The sequence below is a fragment of the Choloepus didactylus genome, chromosome 17 (assembly GCF_015220235.1).
Source record: "Choloepus didactylus isolate mChoDid1 chromosome 17, mChoDid1.pri, whole genome shotgun sequence".
Taxonomy (NCBI): domain Eukaryota; kingdom Metazoa; phylum Chordata; class Mammalia; order Pilosa; family Megalonychidae; genus Choloepus; species Choloepus didactylus.
Window position 1 is genome coordinate 2,812,693 of NC_051323.1, and position 13,479 is coordinate 2,826,171.

At 36.9% G+C, this 13,479-nt stretch overlaps 1 pseudogene; it reads right to left on the reverse strand.

The window, feature by feature from the left end:
- Window positions 1–5,322: 5,322 nt before the first annotated feature.
- LOC119512806 lies at window positions 5,323–5,911 on the reverse strand (annotated as a pseudogene).
- Between the last annotated feature and the right edge of the window lie 7,568 nt (window positions 5,912–13,479).

A 13,479-nucleotide genomic window follows, 5' to 3' on the forward strand; every position in this document is an offset into this window, starting at 1 on the left:
TAAAAGCATAAACAACCAACATTGACCCGAGAAGAAGTAGACGACCTCATCAGAACAATCATAAGCAAAGTGATTGAGTCATTCACCAAAAAGCTCCTGAAAAAGAGAAGATGATACTAAATAAAAAGAAAATTATTGACCAATTTCTTTAATGAATATAGATGCAAAAATCCTCAACAAAATAAATGAAAGTAGAAACCAGAAGCATATTAAAAGAATTATACTCCACCACAAGAAAGTGGAGTTTATTCCAAATAGGCAAGGCTGGGTCAACACAAGAAATTCAATTAATGTACTACACCCCATCAATCAATTAAAGCAAAAGAACCATATGATCATCTTGATTGATGCAGAAAAGGCATTTGGCAGAAATCAGCATCCTTTCTTGATGAAATTCTTCAAAGGACAGGAACAGAAGGGAAATTTCTCAGCATACTAAAGGCAATATATGAAAAACCCACAGATATACACAACAGGGAGAGACTGAAATCTTTCCCTCTAAGAGCAGGAACAAGACAGGGATGCCCACTGTCACCATTGTTATTCAATGTCGTTCTGTAAGTTGAGCTAGACCAATTAGGCAAGAAAAAGAAATAAAAGACATCCAAATTGGAGAAGTAGGAAAACTTTCACTGTTTGCAGGTGACATGATTCTATATGTAGAAAGTCCAGAAAAATCTACAGCAAATCTTTTAGAGCTAATCAATGAATACAGCAAATGACAGGCTACAAGGTGAACATGCAAAAATATACAGTGTTATAATACACAAGTAATGTGCAACAAGAAGAATAAATTAAAAAAAAAATGCCATTTACAATAGCAACCAAAAGAATCAAGTATTTAGGAACAAACTTAACAAAGGCCACAGTGACCTGTACAAAGAAAACTATAAGAAACAACTAAAAGAAATAGAACAAGATCTAAAAAAAATGTAAGAATGTACCATGTTCATCGATTGGAAGACTAAATATAATTAAGGTGTCCATTCTACCAAAACTGATTTATAGATTCAATGCAATGCCAATTAAAGTCCCAACAACTTACTTTGCAGAAATACAAAAAGCAATGACCAAATTTATTTGGAAGGGCAAGGTGCCCTGAATAGCAAAAAATATCTTGATAAAAAGGAACGAAGTGGATGTCTCCCAGTACCTGACTTTGAAGCATATTACAAAGCTACACTTCTCAAAACAGCATGGTGCTGGCAAGAGGACAAATATACCAACAAATGGAATAAAATTGAGTGTTTGAAAATAGACTCTGGCATCTACAGGCAATTGATATTTGATAAGGCATCAAGCCAAAGTAACTGGGGTATAGCAGCCTCATCACCAAATTGTGTTTGGAGAACTGGAGATCCATTTCCAAAAGAATGAAAGAAGACTCCTAACTCACACCTTATACAAAAATTAACTCAAAGTGAATCAAATACTTAAACATAAATGCTAAGACCATAAGAATCTTAGAAGAAAGCATAGGGCAATATTTAAAGAGTTGTGATAAGATGTGGTTTTCTAAACCTTACACCAAAAGTGTGAGCAACCAAAGAACAAATAGGTGAATGAGATCTCCTCAAAATCAAACACTTTTGTACATGAAAGGACTTTGTTAAAAAAGTGAAAAGGCAGCCAACACAATAGGAGATGATATTTGGAAATCACATATCTGATAAAGGATTCATATCCCGAATATATTAAGCAATCCTACAAATCAACAACAAAAAGACAAACAACCCAATTTAAAAATGGGCAAAAGACATGGACAGACACTTTTCTGAAGAGGAAGAACAAATGGCTCAAAAACATATGAAAAATTGCTCAACTTAACTGGCTCAACTTACATTAGGGAAATGTAAATCACAGCCATAATGAGATATCATTTCACACCTACCTGAATGGCCATTATCCAAAATACAGAAAATTTCAGGTGCTGGAGAGGTTGTGCAGAAAGAGGCACACCTGTTCATTGCTGGTGGGAATGTAGAATGGTGCAACCACTCTGGAAGACAGTGTGGAGGTTCCTCAGGAAGCCATATGACCCAGCTATTCCACTGCTAGGTATATACTCAAAGGTACTGAAAATTAAGACACAAATAGACATTTGAATGCCCATGTTTATTGCAGCATTATTCACAATTGCCAAGAGATGGAAGCAGCCCAAATGTCCATCAATGGATGAGTGGATAAACTAAGTGTGGTATATACACATGATGGAATATTATGCAGCTGTAAGACAGAACAAATACATGGAACATACAATAACATGGATGAAGCTGGAGGACATTATCTTGAGTGAAGTTAACTGGAAACAAAGGACAAATCCTGTATGGTCTCTCTAATAAGAATTAACATTAGTGAGCAAACTTTGAGAGTTAAAAGCTGATAACATAGGCTGCTAGGAGATAGATAAAGGGTAGAGATCAGCTATTTGATCCTGAAGAATGACAGAATGTTCACCGGGATTGATTCTATGGATCCAGAAAAAGCATAATACTGTCTGATGGTATCACAATATTGTAAGTACAGTAAATAAAAATGTCTGTGAGTAAGGCTGAAAGAGGTGGGATAGGGGAATGTATGACACCAGAGATAAAGATTGATGTTAAAGACTGGGACTGTATAACTTGGCAAAAACTGGAGTGGCCAATGACTGTTATTAAATGTACAAATATAAAAATATTTTCGCAAATGGGAAAACAAATAAATGTCAACCATGCAAAGTCTTGAAAAAGGAAGCATATTTGGAACAAAAACATAATGAAGGAAAACTGGAGTCTATGGTCAACAGTAATATTGTAATATGCTTCCATTAAATGTAACAAAGGTGATATACCAAAGTTAAATGTGTATGAAAGGGGGATGTAAGGGAGGGATATGGGATTCTTGATAGTGGTGTTGTTTTCTGTCATTATTAATATATTGTATTGTATGACACTTTATTTTTCTTTTTATAATTGTCTTTTATTATTCACCAAAAAGAAAAACTCTTTCATAGTTATCAATATGTTCATGTGCTGACTCAGTGATAAATGTACAACTGTATGATGCTACTGTGAACAACTGATTGTACACTCTGGATAATTGTATGTTATGTTTATATATCTCTATAAAATTGTAGGAAAATATAAATAGTTGCAAAAGTGCTGGAGAAAAAAATCGAGAGAGGGATGTACCTATTTACTGCTGATGATGAGGCTGAATGGTGTGCCTTTCTGGAGGTCACTGTGACAAGAAACTAAGTATGTGGGGGCCATAAGGTCCTGTAACCTCATTATGGGGTATACACTTGGAAGATCTGAGAGCAGAGACATGAATGGACATTTGCACATTGGTTATTATGGAGACAGTATTCATGATTTACAGTAGGTAGAGGTGGCCTAAGGGTACACTGACAGAGGAACAGAATGGTGAACTATGGTGTATGATGTAATGGAATATTGAGAATCTATGAGAAGAAATGAAGTTGTGAGACACATAAGGAGGTGAATGCATACTGTAGACAGCATTTTGAATGAGGTACACCAGAAAAAAAGCAAACACTGTAACACCTCACAGATGTGGACTAACTGCAATGTGTAAACTCAGAATTGAATCTTAGAGCACTGCTAACAGGGAAATGATTATTGTAATGGTCCCTAGATTGTAAGCACTTACAGAAGTCAAATCTACTCCTGAATTGTAATGGCTGTCTCCAAACTCTGAGATGTCCATCCCTTGGTTTATAACCTGACTGGTGTCTGGAATATTGGGTATCTGTGGGATACCTTAAACTCAGAGCTAGAGCTTGGCAGATAGGAGTGTCAGTATTAACTCATACAGCAACTGTTAAAAAAAAAAGCTGAAGAAGAGCCCAGACTTCAGTTAGAGACAGGAATGTAGCAGATCTCATTAAGAGAGGGACAAATCAGGCCAAAGTGTAAAGGTTGAAACTGACTGTGTGTTAAAAGTCCTAGAGTCAGTTTGTTCAAACACCACAGTTACACAGAACTTTGAATAGGAAGTGAGATATGGTAGGTCTGTATAGGTTAAACTGAAATAGAAACACCTCCCAAAGTAATTTGAGTGGAGAATAAAAATATATATTTGGTCCCCCCCCCACCCCGAGGAGCTGTGGGAGGATGCAGAGGTGTTGGACTTCCTCATGTGGATTGTTGCTGATGTTCTCACAAACACTGGGGACTGACAGCAGGACATGTTGAGCCCTCTGTCTTGGATCTTGCACCTATGAATCTTGTTAATGTGAAGGAGAGGCTAAACCTGCTCATAATTATGCCTAAGTGTGTCCCCCTGAGTGCCTCTTTATTGCTCAGATGTGGCCATCTCTCTCTAATTAAGCCACATTACAGGTGATCTCACTTCCCTCCCCCCTACATGGGTCCTGACTCCCAGGGGTGTAAATCTTCCTGGCAATGCAGGATATGACTCTTGGGGATGAATCTGGATGTGGCACTGTAGGATTGAGAACATCTTCTTGACCAAAATGAAGATGCAGAATGAAACGAAATAAAATATCAGTGGCTGAGAGATTTCAAATGGAGTTGAGAGATCACTGTGATGGACATTTTTATGCATTATGTAGATAACATTTTTAGGTTTTAATGTATTGGAATAGCTATAAGTAAATATCGGAAACTACCAATCTCCAACCCAGTAGCCTTGATTTTTGAAGAAGATTGTAGAACAATGTAGATTACAGGGGGTGACATTGTGATTGTGAAAACCTTGTGGATCATACTCCCTTTATCCAGTATACAGATGGATGAGCAGATTAATGGGGACAAAACTAAATGAAAAATAGGGTGGTATTGAGGGGGATGTTTTGGGTGTTCTTCTGTATCTTTATTTTTTATTCTTATTCTGATTCTTTCTGGTATAAGGAAAATGTTCATAAATAGATTGGGGTGATGAATTCACAACTATATTATGGTACTGTGAACAGCTGATTGTGCACCACGGATGATTGAATGGCATGTGAATATATCTCAATAAAACTGAATTTAAAAAATAATATATATATGAGTAAAACCTATAAGCTTTACAACCTGTGATGTCCATTATAGTAGCTATTAGCCATGTGTAGCTATTTAAATTTAAATGGATTAAAATTAAACAAAATTAAAAATAAAACCAACAAATTGGGCCCTAAACCAGAGTGTCAGAGAAAGAAATTAATTGGACCATTCATTTTATCTGCCAATTCAAAACATGCAGATGTCAATCAAAAAATCGCATAAAAGATGTGGCTTCTCAGGCAGAATGAGGAAGCAAACAATTTCAGGACTCTGTGAGGAGGAAGCAGCTGGTGCTACTGGACTCACAGACCTACAGCCCCAGGGAGGAGGTTTTTGTTTGGGGCTGAAGCACTGTGGGAGGAGTGCTGTAATCTTGCTGACAGTAATAATGTCCCGCATCCTCAGGCTGGAAACTGCTGATGGTGAGAGTGAACTCTGTTCCTGAATAACTGCCAGTGAATCGGTCAGGGACCCCAGAGAACCGGTGGGATGCTTCACATGGATGAGCAGTTTAGGAGCCTGTCCAGGTTTCTGCTGGTACCAGGATACATCATCACTAACACCCTGGCTGGTCTTGCAGCTCATGGTGATGGTCTCTCCTGGAGACCCAGCCACAGAGACTGGAGACTGGGTCATCACGATGTCCCCACAGGCACCTGTAGTCAGAAAAGTACATAGGTCACACAATAAACCACAAATATATGAAATATATATCTAAATGAAGGTTTTCTTTTTATGTACCATATATAATCAGACCCATTTTAGATGAAACAGTTCACTGTACATGTTAAAAAATTTCTCCAACTTTATTAACATTCACCTGAGACCCAGAGCACCAGGAAGATGAGGAGTTGGGACTGTGACACCATCTTGCTCACCATCTGGTGCACTCAGGCCCCATCTCCAGGGAAACCCTATTAATAGAGTCTGAGCAGCCAGGCCAGTCCCCGAGGAGCCCATGCAAAGCACCAGAGAGCATAAAGGCAAACGTGCTTGTGCATGGGGTTGTGAACACATGTAATGGGAGGAAGGAAATACAAATATCGTTACCAGAGGATATGTGTTTCCATTCCTACAAAAGTCACAGAAATGAACTTAACACTATAATTTTCAGTAAACCAGCAAAATTGCCAAATAGTAAATATTTTATTGTGAATTGTACACTTCCAAATCTCCTGCAACCATCTTGATAATATAAAATTTTGAAACAGAATATGTGCATCCATAATATAAAAATCTGAAAGTAATTGAACCTTAAAAATATGGTGACAGAAAATATGTGCTATATAATCATATCATTGGATAAAATGAGGATATAGTGTGCAAATTATATGACCATAACACACTCTTCTGAATTTTAAATACGTATTTGAGGTTCCCCTTGTACATTTCAAAGGCACCTCAATGTGCCCAAATCTGGACCCCCGATATTTCCATCAATACAAATATTGTCTGGAAAAATGAGTATCCAGAGACCTACAATTCAACCTTGGCACTGCCCTTCAGATGAACCAGGTGCTCAAATCACAAATGAAAGGATTAGCAGAAGTAGGGAGCAACAGCCCCACCTTGTGGTAAATGGTAAAATAGCTTCAGCTCCCAAGGTCTCATAGAGCTGTTTATTCATTTATTCCTACTCAAAATCAATGATATTTATAGAACTATGAAAATAATATCATGGATACTTCTAGGCATAGGACATTAAGTTATGAACAATTAAAACAGAAGCCCTCACACTGAAAGCTTTAATTTTTCTGGGAGACACAGACAATAAACAAAGGACATTTCTGGAACCCAGCTATCCTGCTTCTCTGAAACTTCCCTCTGTAGCAAAGTCATTACCCAGGACAAGTGGACAATGTGTGTCCAGGTCCATTTCATGGGTCAATCCCTCACAATCTACAGAGTCAGAGGAAGAGAGAAAAAATTGGGGTACTTAAACAATTTTATGGGTTACAGAACTCTTGCTCTCCCATTATTTAAACCTTTCCTGGATAGAAACTGTCCTAAATCCCAAACAAATGTCCATGGATGTGGAGTGTCCTAATGTATGTATTTTTCCAATTTTGCTTAATAACAACTTTATTTTTCCATAGTTTGTCTCCTTATGAACCCATCATCTTATATGAGGGCTCCTTACCAGGATTCAGGAATTGTGTGGTACAGACCTATGTCAGCCAAGAAGATATTTCTACTTGGTCAAAAGTCAACTATATTCCTTGTCCACCACATCTTTGGGTTTAGAATATGTCAATACTTTCTTCAGATTTGTTTTCATCCCCCATGTGTTATTTTTCATACTCTTCCATGAACTTATACTTAATATACATTCTTAAGTGTACTTACTTAAAATAAATTTACACTTCCTAAATGATAGGATTCCTGCTTTAATACAAAAGAATCTCCTTGCCAAGCCTACAAACTTTAAGGAATATGAAACAGTTATGGAGGACAAGATGATACCCATGATGTGTCATGCAGGGTGACTGGGTCACAAGGGACCCATAAAAATGGGATATGTAATGTCCTCTTTGAGGAGGGACAGTTGACCTCATGCATGAATAAAGTAGGAAGTCAGTGTGCAGAGCTCAGGGAAGAGCACCTCAGAAAGTGAACAAGGCCTGAGAGAAGATGGTCTTGGATGGTTATGAAAGACAAATGAAACTATGAAAAGGAGACAATGTCATCATCCTAGGGAATGATTAAGTTTGGATGAAAGCTTGGGAATTAGATTACCTGCAGTGAGAAGCATGGAAGGATAGTTAGGATTATGTTATAGTAGATACTTCTGAGGTAATTTTATTAGCATTAACAATGTCAGAAAGTGGAAAGTTTGGAAGCTATTTCCTTTTCTTTGCCAGCTGTGAAACTAGTTCTTCTATCCTCTCCTTCCCTTAAATTATGGATTTTTAAAAGTGAAATTGCCCAAACCCTCTTCATTGAGAAAGACACAAATGAGGTCAATGATCTTTGGTAAAGGACAAAAAAGATATTGTGGTAAGTAGAATTCTCAGAGGGCACTGAAGAGCCCTGGCTGCTGGTATATGCACAATTTCTTCCAGTGTTCAGACACTAATTCAGGTTCTGCTCAGAAGAGATTTTGCACATATAAAGAAATCTGTTTACATTAAGAAAAGATATTATCCAAGAAGTTCAGATCTTTTCAAAGGAGCCCTTTACACCTTGTTGTACTGATCAGAGGCAAAGAACTCAGTAAGATTCTGATATAAGGATTTCACCCAGCTGGAAATATCTGATGTTGTCTATGGAGGTCTAAGGAGCCATGTGGCAAGGAACGAGGACAATGTCTTATGTCCATTTTACCCATAAATGATTTCCTGACGTGTTATGATCCTGATATCCACAGGATCATGGCAGAATATTGTGCTCTGAAAACACTAGTAAGAACAGTATTAGTTTTGAATATGCTCAGGATCTGTCCAATATTTGAATACTTACTTGATGTTCTCCAACAACTGAAGAAATTCTGGGCAGGGCTCTATGTAAGAGAGGGAGTGATCTGTGGACATCTCAAGAACCCTGAATGACACTGCTATCAGCACATTTGCCAAAGAGCCCAAAATGTTTCAAATTCTCAAATACAGATGTCTCTTTCAACATAGGAAAAAAAGGAATATTTGTATTTCTATCTTGGTCTAAAAAAATAAAATGCCTTATTCTCCCCATTATTTAAAAATTTATGATTCTAACTACTTTCTAAATGAAATTTAGATAAAATTCAACAGGTCATCCCGTTAGATATTCACTTTGCACAGCTCACACTACCCCATGCCCTTATGTGGGAAAACTCAACACAAGTTTTCCTGTTGCAGACTTATCATCAGCTGGAGCAAGTCATAAGGGTTGATTCACACACAGACAGCTTTACCATGCATCAGGGTTCTCAAACAATTGTAGGGGGTATATGGGAATCACATTCCCCACTGAAGTTTCAGCACCCCAATGAAGGTGCCCCAATACTTTTTTGATGAACAAGTGTATGTGATGAGTTAGCAAATTGTTAATATAGAGGAAAAAACTAATTAATGTTGAAATAATGAGAGCTGTTGACAAACTGTTAGAATACTGATGTATAGAATAAAACATCATGTTATTCAGTTCAAATGGTAGCATTTCATCAGCAGTGACCATGGTTTTCTTCTGTAGAGGTCACCCAATATTTCTGTTATGGATTCATGAAAACCAAATGCATGATGTTGTCCTGTATTGGATCTGGAACAGGAAAAGAAAATTAGAAAAAATGGTTAAATCAAAAACAAATTTGCTGTGCAGTTAATATTATTGTACCAGTGTTCAACTCTTAGTTTGACAACTGAACCATGAGTATATAAGATGTTACCATTGGGGGAAATTGGTGAGGGGATTATAGGACACGCTGTACTATTTATTCAACATTTCTGTAAATCTAAAATTTTTCCAAAATACTTATTTTAAAAACACATGGAAGTGTTCTCAGAAGAGCTGAGTGATATTTGGGTGTTACAAGTTAGTAATGCCTTAGAGGAGTAATGTACAATAACCCTACCCAAAAACAGAACCCATCTGGAGTAACAATAGCTCTTGCTCTAACTTTCAGCACCTGATTTTGTGACTGAAAGCTGGACACTACTTGCAAAATGTGCTTCTTTGCCACCTGATTTTCCTCTCCTTATTATTCCATTTGGTCCAAATATATACCCCTTATACAAACCAGGATATGTGTCCCCTTGGGTGGAAACAAAAGTTTTCCTAGAGATACATGGGCAAGAAGTGCTTTAGTGCAATTAATTTTTAGATCTTTAATTTCTGCTGATACTCTTCCTTAAATGGATCAGTCCAAGAACAGTCAAGTTGTGCTGCTGACAACTTTCCCTCCTCCAAGTACACAGTCACCCTTTCCTGTCTTAAAGAAAAAAAATCTACTACTCATGTCACTGTAGGCCTTTCCCTGGGGTTCAAAACCTCTGAAACACCAAATTAAGGGATTGTTACTCTCCCACTAGGGTCAACATTAGGAAAGTGGATGACTCTAGAGAATGGCAACATTCAGGTAGAGCCCAATGTTTTGCATTCAACAAAACTGCAGGAAGATTCAATTGAAATGTCAGACCAAATATCCCAGGATGCAATTATGGAATGTCAGAATTAAAGTATTGTTTGTGTCCTCATTCTTTATACTTTTTTCTTCCTGTCTTCTGTTAATATCTAGCTGGTTGAAAGCTTTCCTTTCATTAATTGCAATTAACTATATGTGGCAAGCTTGAGTTTTTGTCACTTGTTACAAAAATTGGATTAAAGATTTCCAACTGATTTTGAATAATATTTTAAAAAAATTTATGAAATTTCTTTACAGAATTTTGTTAGAATTTAAAACACCTAGGTCTCTTTTGTACTTTTTCAAAGGCTCAAAATTTATAATAATTGAATTTAAATGACAGCAAAGAGAAAAGGTATCGACTGGATGACTTTCTTTTTTTTCATTATCAGCATTCTGCTATTCACTATTCAGTTACTCTGTATGTTCATGTAGGTTTATAATCATGTATGATTAAATGAATTTAGCATGTATATAAAGTTTTTTTTTTGTAAATGTCAACCACCAGAGTTTGTTTTTTTTTTTTAAGTTTCTAGAATAGCAGAGGTTGCTTGGATACAATTATGAAGAAGTATTTTCCAATTCCAATAAAAGAAAATGTCTTCACCTTTCATTTCCTAACTTGTTAAGAATATTGCTTTTACCATCATAATTTGCTTTACCAAAGTCTGTCTTATCACCACAAAAAAGGATCAGTTGTCTTGAATGTTGTTCTTTTAACTGAATTTACAATGGTAGTAACAATAGTAGACATTTCCCATCAGCAGGTTGAAATTCCATAAGTTTTTCTTAGACACTAAAAATTGGATGAAGAAAAATAGAATCAGCATTGGAACTGAAGTGTTTTCTAATGGAAGCATCTTAGGTCAATAAGCAAAATAGATATCAATAAACTCTCTGAAAAAATATTCTTCTGTTAATGGAGCCAAGCAAAAGAATGCTGTCACACTACATTTCAAAAGAAACATGGAATGAAAGAGAAGCAAAGTAATTCAGAATTTCTGGGTACACTCATACAGCTGTGCATCCATCACACTTAATTTTTGTTCAATTTTTAGAAACTTTTCATTACCCCAGACAAGAAATAAAGTGAAAGATGAAAAAAGAAAAACAGAAAAGGAAACTCTAATCCTCCCCTATCCCTAACCAACCCCCCTCAATTGTTGACTCGTAGTATTGATATAGTACATTTGTTACTGTTTATGAAAAAATGTTGAAATTCTACTAACTGTAGTATATAGTTTGTAATAGGTATATAGTTCTTCCCTATATGCCGCTCTATTATTAACTTCTAATTGTATTGTCATACATTTGTTCTGGTTCATGGAAGCGATTTCTAGTATTTGTACAGTTGATCATGGACATTGCCCACCATAGGATTCAATTTCATACATTCCCATCTTTTGACCTCCAACTTTCCTTCTGGTGACATATATGACTCTGAGATTCCCCTTTTCACCTCATTCACACCCCATTTGGTGCTGTTGGTTATTCTCACATCTTGCCACCACCACTCCTGTTCATTTCCAAACATTTAAGTTCATCCTAATTGAACATTCTGCTCATACTAAGCAACCACTCCCCATTCTTAAGCCTCGTCCTATATCTTGGTACCTTATATGTCATGTCTATGAGTTTACATATTATAATTAATTCCTATCAGTGAGACCTTGCAATAATTGTCCTAATGTGTCTGCTTATTTCACTCAGTATATTGCCCTCAAGGTTTTGCCATCAACCCATTTTTTTAAATATGTTTTTTTTTCACTCACCATACATTCCATCCCAATAAAATAATTGATGGTTCTCTGCATGGTCATACATTTATGTGTTCATCAACTCCACCACTATCTATATAAGGGCATCTACATTTCTTCCACAAGGCAGGAGGGAGAGTCAAAGAAGATAGAGAGGCAAAAGAAAGAGGAAAAAAAATGACAGCTAGGAAGCAGCAAAAGGAAAAATAACCTTAAATCAAAGTAGAAAAAGGAATCAGACAATTCCACCAATGGCAAGTGTCTGACATGCCTCCCCTATCCCCCCCCATCTGCATTTACCTTGGTATCTCACCTTTGTTACATTAGAGGAAGCATAATACAATGATTCTATTAGTTACAGTCTCTAGTTCATGCTGATTGCATCCCTCCCCCAGTGCCTCCCCATTTTTAACACCTTGCAAGGTTGACATTTGCTTGTTCTCCCTCGTAAAAGAACATATTTGTACATTTTATCACAATTGTTGAATACTCTAGATTTCACCAAGTTACACAGTCCCAGTCGTTATCTTTCCTCCTTTCTTGTGGTGTCTCACATGCTCCCCACCTTCCTCTCTCAACCGTATTCATAGTTATCTTTGTTCAGTTACTTACATTGTTGTGCTACCATCTCCCAAACTTGTGTTCCAAACCACGCACTCCTGTCTTCTATCACCGTGTTGTGCTCCCTTTACTAATTCCTGTAGGGCAGGTGTCTTGTTCACAAAGTCTCTCATTGTCTGTTTGTCAGAAAATATTTTGAGCTCTCCCTCATATTTGAAGGACAGCTTTGATGGATATAGGATTCTTGGTTGGTGGTTTTTCTCTTTCAGTATCTTAAATATATCACCCCACTTCCTTCTTGCCTCCATGGTTTCTGCTGAGAGATCCGCACATAGTCTTATGAAGCTTCCTTTGTATGTAATGGATAGCTTTTCTCTTGCTGCTTTCAGGATTCTCTCTTTGTCTTTGACATTTGATAATCTGATTATTAAGTGTCTTGGCATAGGCCTATTCATATCTCTTCTGTTTGGAGTATGCTGCGCTTCTTGGATCTGTAATTTTATGTCTTTCATAAGAGATGGGAAATTTTCATTGATTATTTCCTCTATTATTGCTTCTGCCCTCTTTCCCTTCTTTACTCCTTCTGGGACACCAATGATACATACACACTTGTACTTTGTTTCATCCTTGAGTTCCCGGAGATGTTGCTCACATTTTTTCTTTCTTTTCTCCATCTGCTCCTTTGCGTGTAGGCTTTCAGGTGTTTCGTTCTCCAGTTCCTGAGTGTTTTCTTCTGCCTCTTGAGATCTGTTGTTGTATGTTTCCACTGTGTCTTTCATCTCTTGTGTTGTGCCTTTCATTTCCATAGATTCTACTAGTTGTTTCTTTGAACTTTTGATTTCTGCCATATATATGCCCAGTGTTTCCTTTACAGCCTCTATCTCTTTTGCAATATCTTCTCTAAACTTTTTGAATTGATTTAGCATTAGTTGTTTAAATTCCTGTATCTCAGTTGAAGTGTACATTTGTTCCTTTGACTGGGCCATAACTTTGTTTTTCTTAGTGTAGGTTGTAATTTTCTGTTGTCTAGGCATGGTTTCCTTTGTTATCCAAA